Source organism: Schistocerca piceifrons, chromosome 2, assembly GCF_021461385.2.
Source record: "Schistocerca piceifrons isolate TAMUIC-IGC-003096 chromosome 2, iqSchPice1.1, whole genome shotgun sequence".
NCBI lineage: Eukaryota > Metazoa > Arthropoda > Insecta > Orthoptera > Acrididae > Schistocerca > Schistocerca piceifrons.
This window is the reverse complement of record NC_060139.1, coordinates 466,774,124-466,787,572: the sequence shown is the minus strand read 5'-3', so window position 1 is coordinate 466,787,572 and position 13,449 is coordinate 466,774,124. Positions and strand designations below refer to the sequence as shown.

At 40.6% G+C, this 13,449-nt stretch overlaps 1 protein-coding gene across 1 annotated transcript in view; it reads right to left on the bottom strand.

The window, feature by feature from the left end:
• The window catches only part of LOC124776683 (acyl-coenzyme A thioesterase 9, mitochondrial-like), a 91,657-nt gene that overhangs the window by 67,455 nt on the left and 10,753 nt on the right, over positions 1 to 13,449 (bottom strand). The gene's annotated exons all lie outside the window — the stretch shown is intronic.

Sequence of the window (13,449 nt, the reverse complement as noted above, 5' to 3'; positions counted from 1 at the left end):
CAAATGACCCGTAAATATGCTACAGAGACTGCATGTAGGAGATGGCGAATGCAAGCCTTCTGCAACATCTTGGTCATGGTGGCAATAAATTCAGGAGTCGTCTACAACATAGTTACGAACAGGAAAATGGAAAGGAAGAAGTTCATACTTCAGCTGGTGAATGAACTCAAGGGAACGAAAGAGCAAGAACATCAGACAAAGAAAGAGGATATGGGATTGATATCATGTAGAAAGCAGAGGAAGTGCCAAATCAGCCCCTGCAAAAGCAACAAGACCAGTGAAAACTTTGTAAACTGCCTCAAAGCTGTGTGAGGAAAATGTGGGTGTAAAACAGAAATCACCTGTGCTAAGTGTATCTAGCAGAGTCCAATGACTTGAGTTGTAGAACACTTGTAAGAGTGATATGGACCAAAAATACTAAATGTGTCTAGAAGATTGTACAGATAGATGATAAATGAAAATCTATAGTTTGAGAAATTTGTTGGCATTAGCAACAATCAATTTGTAGGATATTTTCTTGTTGAAATAAATAAGTAATTATTAATTATCATGTTAAATAATTACTGTGACTACTAGTAAAAAAGGAATGGAATAACAAAAACTAAAATAAAGTACTTGTTTAAGTCAAATATGAAAATATTTTATGTGGAATCAAAATGAGTCCTTTCTGCCATTTTAGGAATGTCAGAAACTCTGCCATTCTAGTGTTAATCTGCCAGGAAGTTTCACATCAGTGCACACTCCACTGCAGAATGAAAATTTCATTCTGAAAACAATAACTATTTAACTAGTTTTTTTTTTTTTCATTTTAAGTAGAACTGATTTTCAAGCTGTGTAGCCTAGTATTACACTGCTGAGTGAACTCTGTGTTCCATCCTGTCATTAACGTATCTTGTATTAGTTCAGTAAAGTGTGGTTATGAGGTATTTTCAATTGTGTGTGAACAAAAACCAGTAAAATGCATCTGGAATTTGTAAAGGCATGTCAGCTACAAATGGACTTGGAAGAACAGTAAATGGAACAAGAGTGGGTACAGCAAGAGCAACGACTTGAGCAACAGGAGCAGCAAGAATGAAAGCTAGGAGCACAATTTGTGGAGCTTCATCTGGAGCAGATAGCACCCACCATCAGCCCCCCCCCCCCCCCCTCCCGCAGCTGCCAGCAGGACCAAAGCAGCCTGCAGTCTTGCCACATGCATTCTCGGCATTCAATGATGATAAAGAAGACTAGTAATCCTATAGACTGCAACAGCACTTCACAGCATTTGAGGTAAACCAATCTCAATAGTCAGAAGCAAGTCTTTCTTTCTTGGTATGGTCCAGATATGTTTCAGTTACTGCATAAACTAGCTCCAGCAGCAGACCCTGATTTGTTGCCTTTTGTAGAAATGTCTGAATTGCTAATGACATATAATAGAAGCAAACACCCATAGTAGCAGCTATACTGCATTTTCATCAGTCACAAAAAAGTCAGGCCAAGCTTATCAAAGCTTGGTTTAGATCACAAGTGCTCATTTTAATGTTGTCAGTCTCATATATGTGGTCAGTGTCATACATGAATTCACTGAGTAATGATATGCAGATAAATAAATCTGCCACAAAGCATTAAAATTACTAAATCCAAATTACTCAAGCAACAGACCTCACTCAATGGACCAATGCAGAACTTATAGATTAGCTTCCAGATATAGTTAAAGTATGAAGCTATAGAAGCTCATGTATGAGTAGTTCAAATGCTGCCACAGCATCAAATTGTTAGCCAGGCTTCAGCCAAAAATCAGTGCAGAGCAAGCAAATAGCATGCCAGCCTGGACAGCAACCTGAAACTTTTCCCACCTCATGGAATACAGGGGGAATGTATACAACATTCACACTTCAGCAGTCACTGTGCTCTCATTTCTTGCACTCAATGTTTCACTTCATACAACTGGCTTAACTGCTGTTTCTGTGATGCGGTATGACAGTGCTGTAACAAACAAGGCCATTCAGTAGTTGTGTACTATAGCAATTAAGTGCAGGGGTTCTGGGAAGGTTCAGCATGAAAAATAGACACAGTAGTAGCTAAATATTACAGAACCTGTGGTGGAAAAAATCCTACAAAATGTCAGTGAACCTAACTATAAAGTAATACCAAAGGTGTTTCTTAATTGCACTGGTGCTATAGTAACTTTAATCAACTTGGAAATTTATCATCAAATTGTGTCCATGCCACATTTGGTGCCATAGAGTGATCAGAGCACTCGAATATGGACACATTCAGTGCTGAAGCAAAGTATAAGAAAGTGACTTGCAACTATTGATAGTGGATCAGTATAGAATAACAAATATTTTGAGACACTGTATCTACAAATTTTGAATCCACATACAGGTCACAGTACGTTTAATTGAGCAGGACATTCTCTTCAAACCCTAAAATACTTACATAAGGAATTTGAGTCACTATTTGCACCAGGTCTTTAGTATACTAACAATTTCACAGTGCATATCATTTTAAAGCCTGAAGCAACATCCAAATTCTGCATGGTATACCTAGCGCCAACTGCAGCAACACAATCAATTAAAGAAGAACCTGACCACCAAAAAAGTTTGGAAATTCTCAAACCTTTCATGTCACGTAATTAGGATATAATGACAACAGTAAGAAAGAAACCAAGTGAATTACTAAGATAATGTGGAGATTTAAAATCAACAATTAATTATGAGTCAATCATAGATTCATGTCTAATCCCCAAGCTACAAAAATTGCCATCAAAATTAGCTCAAGGGGAGTATTTCTTAAAAACTAATTTAGAAGATACTTGCTGCAGTTGCCACTAGACAAAACTTCACAAAATATAATGGTTACCAAAAGTCCTTTGGCTTGTGCAAAAATATACTGCTTCTGGTTGTGTCAAAATTGTGCCAACAATTTCTCAGTATTATCTTGAGCAACTATGAGCATCTTCACTTGTTGCACAAGTTACCTGACAATATCTTAGAGACAGATCATAGCAAAACTGAGCACCTGAAGAATTTGCATGCAATATTTTGTCATCTTTAAGAAGCCGACCTAAAGTGTAACATTGACAAATATAAGTATTTCAAAAAGAAAGTAGAGTGCCTCAGCATGGATTAGCACAAAAGGCACCATACACGAAGAGCACCATGTAGCTGCTATCAGTGTACTACCATACACATAGAAACTATCAATACTACAAGCATTCTTACGGAAACTCAGCCATTACTCAATATTTATCACAGAAGCAGTTGATCTGCATTCATTCAATAAACAATGCTATAAAGATTTAATGTTTATTTGATTAAAGGAATGACAATTAACATTCCAAAAACTGAAATGGAAACTCCAATCATGACCCTTTCTAGCCATGTACACACCTAGAAAAACATCAGTGGTAGCAGCAGATGTGTCCCAATACAGTCTAGGTGCGGTGCTTGCACTTCAAAATCAAGGTGTAGCAGAGTTGCCCATTCATTCTGCTTAGAAGACGTTAACAGCAGTCTAAAGAAATTATTCACAAATTGAAAATGAGGCACTTACTGTAATTTTTGCACTAAAGAAATCTCATATATGTGAATGATGTGAAATTCCATTTGGTCACTGACCAAAAACCATTCCTTGGATAATTTGGTCCACAGACAACAAATCTCAGAAAAGACAGCTTAAAGACTGCAGTGGTGAGCACTGTATCTACGTTAGTACAACCATGCCATCTACTAAAAGTTAACAGGGAAACATGCAAGCACTGATGCCTAGACTCATTTACCTGCGGGTTAGGGACCATCATACAAGGATACAGTTATCTGCTTACAATTAGATTTGGAACTTCAGCAATCAACAACTTCCCTGTGACATCCCTGATCATTGCTCAAGTTACAAGTGACAGCTCAGTCTCATTACAGATTGTCATATACATAACAGAATGGCTGAAAAAACACCTTGTGGACATGCAGCTCAACACTTTTTCCTGATATGCCATCAGTACAACTATTAAATGGCATAATGATTTCCACAGATGATGATCAGCCGTGTCATGTCACCATTTTTCCACAGTATTGAAACAATGAGTTTTTCCTTCACTCCACCAGAGCCAATTGGGAATGACAAGACTGAAAAGCTTGGGCTCCCAATATGTTTATCGCCTAAGCCTCACCATCATTCTGCATCTCTGTCAACATCCATGCAGTGACTCCATATTGATTTTGGTGGTCCCTTCCTCAGTTCCATGAAGGTGGTGGTGGTGGTGGTGAAGTCTGTGCAGGTGAACACATTGTCAAACTTCCCTTATATTAATAAAATTATATCCACTACCACAGAAACATCAATTAGGGCAATGAACAAAAGTTTTCTTTTTAATTTTTTTATTGAAGACCTCCTCAGACAATAATTTATGACCATAGACCACAATTTAGAATGAAGAACCTTGAGGATTTCTGATATAAGAATGGTACATAACACAGGAAATTGGCACTATTCACCTTTGAAGCAATGGCAAAATGGAAAGTAAGATCATGACATTTGAACAGCGGATGCTGAAAACTTCTGGGGAGGCATCCAAGAACACAGCTCTAACTATTTCTTAACACTTACAGAACAATGGTGACTAATGGAAGGAGCCTGACTGAGGTATTTCACAGCTGTCAGCCAAGGATGCTGTTCCATCTCCTGCCTCCAGAGTCAAGAACATAATGAGCCTAACAACCATTGTGTTTACACACACTAGGATGTTCTGTTTCATATAGACGATACCTTATATTCATCCACGGTTATGTCTTTGCAGGGCTACCTCACGTATGAGGTTGACGCCAGTAGTGGGGCCTGCAGAGAAGACACCAAAATCAGTTGTAGCTGTGATGGTGACACCACCACCACCACCACCACCACCATCACTACACCCACCCCCCTCCCTCCCCTCATCCTCTGTAACTTCTGTAGCAACTTGAGCCAGTACTATGACAGCCACACCTCCTGCTCCAACTGACACAAGTCCCTCTCCAGAATGAGATTTTCACTCTGCAGCGGAGTGTGTGCTGATATGAAACTTCCTGGCAGATTAAAACTGCGTGCCCGACCGAGACTCGAACTCGGGACCTTTGCCCGCGAAAGGCAAAGGTCCCGAGTTCGAGTCTCGGTCGGGCACACAGTTTTAACAAGTCCCTCTAATGGAGATCACAACCAGGGTCTCTCAGCCAGATGCTCCAGTGGCCAGGCTGTTCCCAGACTGGGGACTGTCAGTGCTGCAGGGTCATTTTGGCCTATTGTACCGAACCCAATGGGGAGGGATATAGTATCCAGAAGCACTATTCATACAAGCCCATCAGAGATGGCTATGCAGCTTGGGGCAGTCTCTCATGAGAGGGAAGCACACAAGAGCAGGGCAATGTCGTGTTAAGGCCTTAGTGGCATGGTGTCTGGGATAAAGATCAATTAACATTTCAACATCAACATTGTTAGACTATGTTGTTTACCATTGTGATCTGCTATGTGGACCCATTGACAACAAATACTGCTATGATACTTTGTTTTGTCTCAAAAACTCTGCTTGGTAGACTAGCGTTTGTTGTCAAGTGAACTCATTGTTCCACCCTGCTATTTATGGTATCTTGTGTTTGTGCAATAAATTGAGGGCTCTTATTGTGGTATAGGAAAATATGCAGTGTCAGTGTCTTACTGGCACAAGATAGAAAAACAGAAGACAAAGGACCTTGCAGAAATGATGTCACAAGCTTTATTGGTTCATTAAGGACTATGGAAGGAATTAATCTTTGAAACAAGTAGTAAAGGCAGAAGCTCCTGTCATTTCATCAGAGAGGGAGGACATTGGGGCATAGACTTAAATGATTTTCATGCAACATTTTTTTTATAAGTCTTGCTATTATGTCTAAGATCTCTTCTCTATCTATAGTATTGTTTTTAATCTTAAATTTACAACAAAGTTTTCATCTGACTTTTCTCCCAGCTCAGTTCCTCTGTAATGAAATATGTGATTTAATTTTAATTTCATTTGGCCTCTGTTTTTTCCCCACCTAATAATACTACTGTAGTCCGTTTGATGTAACTTAATTTCTCTTCTATCTGCAGTTTATTCTCCCAAAATGTTAGAAAATAGAAGCAATTGGTTTTCTAATGTGTCATCAGCCAAACTTTGTACAGAAAGTCACAGAAACAGAAGTAGCTAGGTGTATCTCATGACCTAAAGCCATTACCTAGGTTCCCTTAATCCATTGCTCCCAGCAGCCTTTCACTAAGATCAGAATTCCGACGTGTGAGGAACTTGCAAGTGCAGTAAAATTTCCAACAACCCATCTGTGATATGCTAGCCTACCAGGCCCCGGTTCCATGAGACACATGAATAGTGCTAAACCTTGGCAGAGTTATGCTCACAGACACTTCAGCCCAAGCCTGAGTGTTTATCTCAGAGCCTGAGATCAGAATCATCAGATCCTCGGGTTGCTTGTCAATAAAATAAAAGTTAAATTTCTCATTAGTAGTGTGTGCCTAGTCTCCATCTATAGACTCTATCAAAGGAGAATTGGTAGTGCTGGTATGACATCAGTCCACAGCTCTGTACATGCTCCAAAGGAAGAGGAGTTCAGTATGTGATGTCTATGTCTTCTGTACTGGTGTTGGCAGGGAAAGAAGCATGTGGGATGCAGCAAACAGGTCTGGTGTTAATAACACAACTGATGTCTTGGATATCATAATTGTAATGCTGAATGTTTAAATTATATATGGGTCACAGATTATGAACAATTGCATATCCCCCCCTGGAAGCATGGACCTTGCCGTTGGTGGGGAGGCTTGCGTGCCTCAGCGATACAGATAGTCGTACTGTAGGTGCAACCACAACGGAGGGGTATCTGTTGAGAGGCCAGACAAATGTGTGGTTCCTGAAGAGGGGCAGCAGCCTTTTCAGTAGTTGCAAGGGCAACAGTCTGGATGATTGACTGATCTGGCCTAGTAACACTAACCAAAACGGTCTTGCTGTGCTGGTACTGCAAACAGCTGAAAGCAAGGGGAAACTACGGCCGTAATTTTTCCCGAGGGCATGCAGCTTTACTGTATGGTTAAATGATGATGGCGTCCTCTTGGGTAAAATATTCCAGAGGTAAAATAGTCCCCCATTCGGATCTCCGGGTGGGGACTACTCAAGAGGATGTTGTTATCAGGAGAAAGAAAACTGGCATTCTACGGATCGGAGTGTGGAATGTCAGATCCCTTAATCGGGCAGATGGTTAGAAAATTTAAAAAGGGAAATGGATAGGTTAAAGTTAGATATAGTGGAAATTAGTGAAGTTCAGTGGAAGGAGGCACAAGACTTCTGGTCAGGTTACTACAGGGTTATAAACACAAAATCAAATAGGGGTAATGCAGGAGTAGGTTTAATAATGAATAGGAAAATAGGAATGCGGGTAAGCTACTACAAACAGCATAGTAAATGCATTATTGTGGCCAAGATAGATATGAAGCCCACGCCTACTACAGTAGTACAAGCTTATATGCCAACTAGCTCTGCAGATGACGAAGAAATTGAAGAAATGTATGATGAAATAAAAGAAATTATTCAGATTGTGAAGGGAGACGAAAATTTAATAGTCATGGGTGACTGGAATTCGGTAGTAGGAAAAGGGAGAGAAGGAAACATAGTAGGTGAATATGGATTGGGGGGGGTAAGAAATGAAAGAGGAAGCCACCTGGTAGAATTTTGCACAGAGCACAACTTAATCATAGCTAACACATGGTTCAAGAATCATGAAAGAAGGTTGTATACATGGAAGAACGCTGGAAATACTGACAGGTTTCAGATGGATTATATAATGGTAAGACAGAGATTTAGGAACCAGGTTTTAAATTGTAAGACATTTCCAGGGGCAGATGTGGATTCTGACCACAATCTATTGGTTACGACCTGTAGATTAAAACTGAAGAAACTGCAAAAAGGTGGGAATTTAAGGAGATGGGACCTGGATAAACTGAAAGAACCAGAGGTTGTACAGAGTTTCAGGGAGAGCATAAGGGGACAATTGACACGAATTGGGGAAAGAAATACAGTAGAAGAAGAATGGGTAGCTTTGAGGGATGAAGAAGTGAAGGCAGCAGAGGATCAAGTAGGTAAAAAGACGAGGGCTAGTAGAAATCCTTGGGTAACAGAAGCAATACTGAATTTAATTGATGAAAGGAGAAAATATAAAAATGCAGTAAATGAAGCAGGCAAAAAGGAATACAAACGTCTCAAAAATGAGATCGACAGGACGTGCAAAATGGCTAAGCAGGCATGGCAAGAAGACAAATGTAAGTATGTAGAGGCTTATCTCACTAGCGGTAAAATAGATAACAGCCTACAGGAAAATTAAAGAGACCTTCAGAGAAAAGAGAACCACTTGTATGAATATCAAAAACTCAGATGGAAACCCAGTTCTAAGCAAAGAAGGGAAAGCAGAAAGGTGGAAGGAGTATACAGGGTTACAAAAAGGTACGGCCAAACTTTCAGGAAACATTCCTCACACACAAAGAAAGAAAATATGTTATGTGGACATGTGTCCGGAAATGCTTACTTTCCATGTTAGAGCTCATTTTATTACTTCTCTTCAAATCACATTAATAATGGAATGGAAACACACAGCAACAGAACGTACCAGTGTGACTTAAAACACTTTGTTAGAGGAAATGTCCAAAACGTCCTCTGTTAGCGAGGATACATGCATCCACCCTCTGTCACATGGAATCCCTGATGCGCTGATGCAGCCCTGGAGAATGGCGTATTGTATCACAGCCGTCCACAATACGAGCATGAAGAGTCTCTACATTTGGTACCGGGGTTGTGTAGACAAAGAGCTTTCAAATGCCCCCATAAATGAAAGTCAAGAGGGTTGAGGTCAGGAAAGCGTGAAGGCCATGGAATTGGTCCGCCTCTACCAATCCATCAGTCACCGAATCTGTTGTTGAGAAGCGTACGAACACTTCGACTGAAATGTGCAGGAGTTCCATCATGCATGAACCGCATGTTGTGTCATACTTGTAAAGGCACATGTTCCAGCAGTACAGGTAGAATGTCCCGTATGAAATCATGGTGCTCCATTGAGCGTAGGTGGAAGAACATGGGGCCCAATCAAGACATCACCAACAATGCCTGCCCAAACATTCACAGAAAATTTGTGTGGATGACGTGATTGTACAATTGCATGCGGATTCTCGTCAGCCCACACATGTTAATTGTGAAAATTTACAATTTGATCATGCTGGAATGAAGCCTCATCCGTAAATAGAACATTTGTGCTGAAATGAGGATTGACACATTGTTGGATGAACCATTCGCAGAAGTGTACCCGTCGAGGCCAATCAGCTGCTGATAGTGCCTGCACACGCTGTACATGGTACGGAAACAACTGGTTCTCCCGTAGCGCTCTCCATACAGTGACGTGGTCAACGTTACCTCATACAGCAGCAACTTCTCTGACGCTGACATTAGGGTTATCGTCAACTGCAGGAAGAATTGCCTCGTCCACTGTAGGTGTCCTCGTCGTTTTAGGTCTTCCCCAGCCGCGAGTCATAGGCTGGAATGTTCCGTGCTCACTAAGACGCCGATCAATTGCTTCGAACGTCTTCCTGTTGGGACACCTTCGTTCTGGAAATCTGTCTCGATACAAATGTACTGCGCCACGGCTATTGCCCCATGCTAAGCCATACATCAAATGGGCATCTGCCAACTCCGCATTTGTAAACATTGCAGTGACTGCAAAACCACGTTCGTGATGAACACTAACCTGTTGATGCTACGTACTGATGTGCTTGATGCTAGTACTGTAGAGCAATGAGTCGCATGTCAACACAAGCACCGAAGTCAACATTACCTTCCTTCAATTGGGCCAACTGGCGGTGAATCGAGGAAGTACAGTACATACTGACGAAACTAAAATGAGCTCTAACATGGAAATTAAGCGTTTCCGGACACATGTCCACATAACATCTTTTCTTTATTTGTGTGTGAGGAATGTTTTCTGAAAGTTTGGTTGCACCTTTTTGTAACACCCTGTATAGAGGGTCTATACAAGGGCAATGTACTTGAGGACAATATTACGGAAATGGAAGAGTATGTAGAGATATAATACTGCGTGAAGAGTTTGACAGAGCACTGAAAGACCTGAGTTGAAACAAGGCCCCGGGAGTAGACAACATTCCATTATAACTATTGACAGCCTTGGGAGAGCCAGTCCTGACGAAACTCTACCATCTGGTGAGCAAGATATATGAAACAGACGAAATACCCTCAGACTTCAAGAAGAATATAATAATTGCAATCCCAAAGAAAGCAGGTGTTGACAGATGTGAAAATTACCGAACTATCAGTTTAATAAGTCACAGCTGCAAAATACTAATGCGAATTCTTTACAGGCGAATGGAAAAACTGGTAGAAGCCGACCTCGGGGCAAACCTACGTTTCTAGCATTTGTAGACTTAGAGAAAGCTTTTGACAATTTTGACTGGAATACACTCTTTCAAATTCTGAAGGTGGCAGGGGTAAAATACAGGGAGCAAAAGGCTATTTACAGTTTGTACAGAAACCAGATGGCAGTTATAAGAGTCGAGGGACATGAAAGGGAAGCAGTGGTTAAGAAGGGAGTGAGACAGGGTTGTAGTCTCTCCCCCATGTTATTCAATCTGTATATGGAGCAAGCGGTGAAGGAAACAAAAGAAAAATTCAGAGTAGGTATTAAAATCCCTAGAGAAGAAATAAAAACTTTGAGGTTCGCCAATGACGTTGTAATTCTGTCAGAGACAGCAAAGGACTTGGAAGAGCAGTTGAACGGAATGGACACTGTCTTGAAAGGAGGGTATAAGATGAACATCAACAAAAGCAAAACGAGGATAATGGAATGTAGTCGAATTAAGTCGAGTGATGCTGAGGGAATTAGATTAGGAAATGAGGCACTTGAAGTAGTAAAGGAGTTTTGCTATTTGGGGAGCAAAATAACTGATGATGGTCAAAGTAGAGAGGATATAAAATGTAGACTGGTAATGGCAAGGAAAGCATTTCTGAAGGAGAGAAATTTGTTAACATCGAGTATAGATTTAAATGTCAGGAAGTCTTTTCTGAAAGTATTTGTATGAAGTGTAGCCATGTATGGAAGTGAAACATGGACGATAAATAGTTTGGACAAGAAGAGAATAGAAGCTTTTGAAATGTGGTGCTACAGAAGAATGCTGAAGATTAGATGGGTAGATCACATAACTAATGAGGAAGTATTGAATAGGATTGGGGAGAAGAGAAGTTTGTGGCACAACTTGACTAGAAGAAGGGATCGGTTGGTAGGACATGTGTTGAGGCATCAAGGGATCACCAATTTAGTATTGGAGGGCAGCGTGGAGGGTAAAAATCGTAGAGGGAGACCAAGAGATGAATACACTTAGCAGATTCAGAAGGATGTAGGTTGCAGTAGGTACTGGGAGATGAAGAAGCTTGCACAGGATAGAGTAGCATGGAGAGCTGCATCAAACCAGTCTCAGGACTGAATACCACAACAATAACAGCATTTTGTATCTATGTGACTGTAGGACAATCATATTATAACATAACTAGAACAGAGCATAATACTATTTTTGCTACATTTAAAAGAGAGCTATACAGAACAATTATGTAGACATTTTCTGTTTCATTTTTCTTCAACTAGTTTATCAATATTAGGAAATAATGTCTGTGATGTTTGTAATCCAAGACTGGGTGTTAGGTTGTGATCTGACAAGGTGCTTCAGGATTTGGACTTGTAACAGATGAGAATTGGTCTCCCATGTTAGTTGAAACAAAGATACATAATATCTGTGGAGTGAGTGCATACAACCACAAAATCTGGTTTGACTAACATTCTTGTAGAAATCAACAAGGTTTTCCTTGTGGTAATACTTGTCTTTCGATAAATCATCACACTGTACATTTAACAGTTCCATTTGGTTGCCAGTAGGAACTTTGATGACTTACTGAATAGAAGGTTGCAAAGAAACATAATAGGTGATGTTGCTACATCATGAAACCTGAACTCAAACTGGTTAAGAAGATTTTGTAGGATCTGCACATATTCATCAGAGAGACTAATATCTGGAGTACACATATGTGACAACTTCGGAAAATGCACAATGTATCCAGCCAGCAGTTGATTTGTTCACAGATCCAATGCCATTTGGACAGCTTTGATACTACAATACATTCCTATTATGATGAGGCCCTTGCCTTGGAATGATTTATTTAAATTAAATCAGCAAGGAAAGCTAAGTCACAAAATCAGGTTTTTTCTTGCAACCAAGAAGTGGACTATTTTAATTTGTCATGAATAATGCTATTTCATCTCTTAACTCGAAAACCCAATCTAACACCTTATCCTGGTTAGCCAGCACACTTCACAATGCTAATGGAGATCACAATACAGACTGCCACACTCTTCAAGAAAAATTTTAAACTCTCTGTGTCTAAGGTCTCTTGAAAGGATGGGATTTATAGCTTAAAACATGGTATCCACACCATTTTTAACTTTAATGTACCTGGCACAAAGATTCTCTTGATAAAAGATGCAGTGGATTGCAACAAGATCATAAGTCTTGCAAGGAACATGTTTCATATGTACTTTCATCTGTGTTATTAATCCAGCATTGACTCCTACCACAGAAAGAGCCACATCTGTGGCAGAAACCATCTAATTTCAAATCAGGCCAGCACTTTCAACAGCTCTTTGAACACCTTTGAAAGTGTCCAACCCTGCGGTGGTGCCCTTAAGGGGAAGTAAATCCAATACTTCCTCTGTGATGTTCAATTTGTCATTGATGACACCCCTAATCAAAACAGCTAACTGCCCAGTATTTGATATCTCACCACTCATCGACAGCCGATGAATAATATACAAGTTTACGTGTCATAACACTTAGTTTCTCTTGGACATCTACACCCATTTCCTGAATACACAATGCAGTAGTCTTAGGAGACAAACTTACTCTTGCGATTGCAGTCTTTCTCGGCGTATTCCAATGATGAATTCTTCTCGGGTTATCAGCCAGGTGGTGGCGCTGTCTTGTCGCCATCGTTCAAAGAAGCTGTGCAGCGCCAACGGTTTCTGGGACTTGATTTTCAAAGAGGCAGTGGAGATACATCTGCACAACAATTTAGTAAACAGGGATTGTGGTTTTCAGTTCAGTGCAGCGTGGAATCCCGCAACTGACAAAATACATCAGGAATGCTCCAATCTGAAGGCAGCGGCATCCGCAGACAGATTGATAGCCGGGCCGTGGCCCTCCACCACCACCGACATGGCACCCCCTTCCGGAGGAATGTGCTTGGCCAGCCTACAGAAGCAAACGATGGCCAAGCAGCTATTTAGATATGCAGAACACAGCATCCAGACACTTTGCCAGAAGATGATGGGTACAAAATTCATTGAAACGTTGCGACAAGACAATGCCACCACTCAG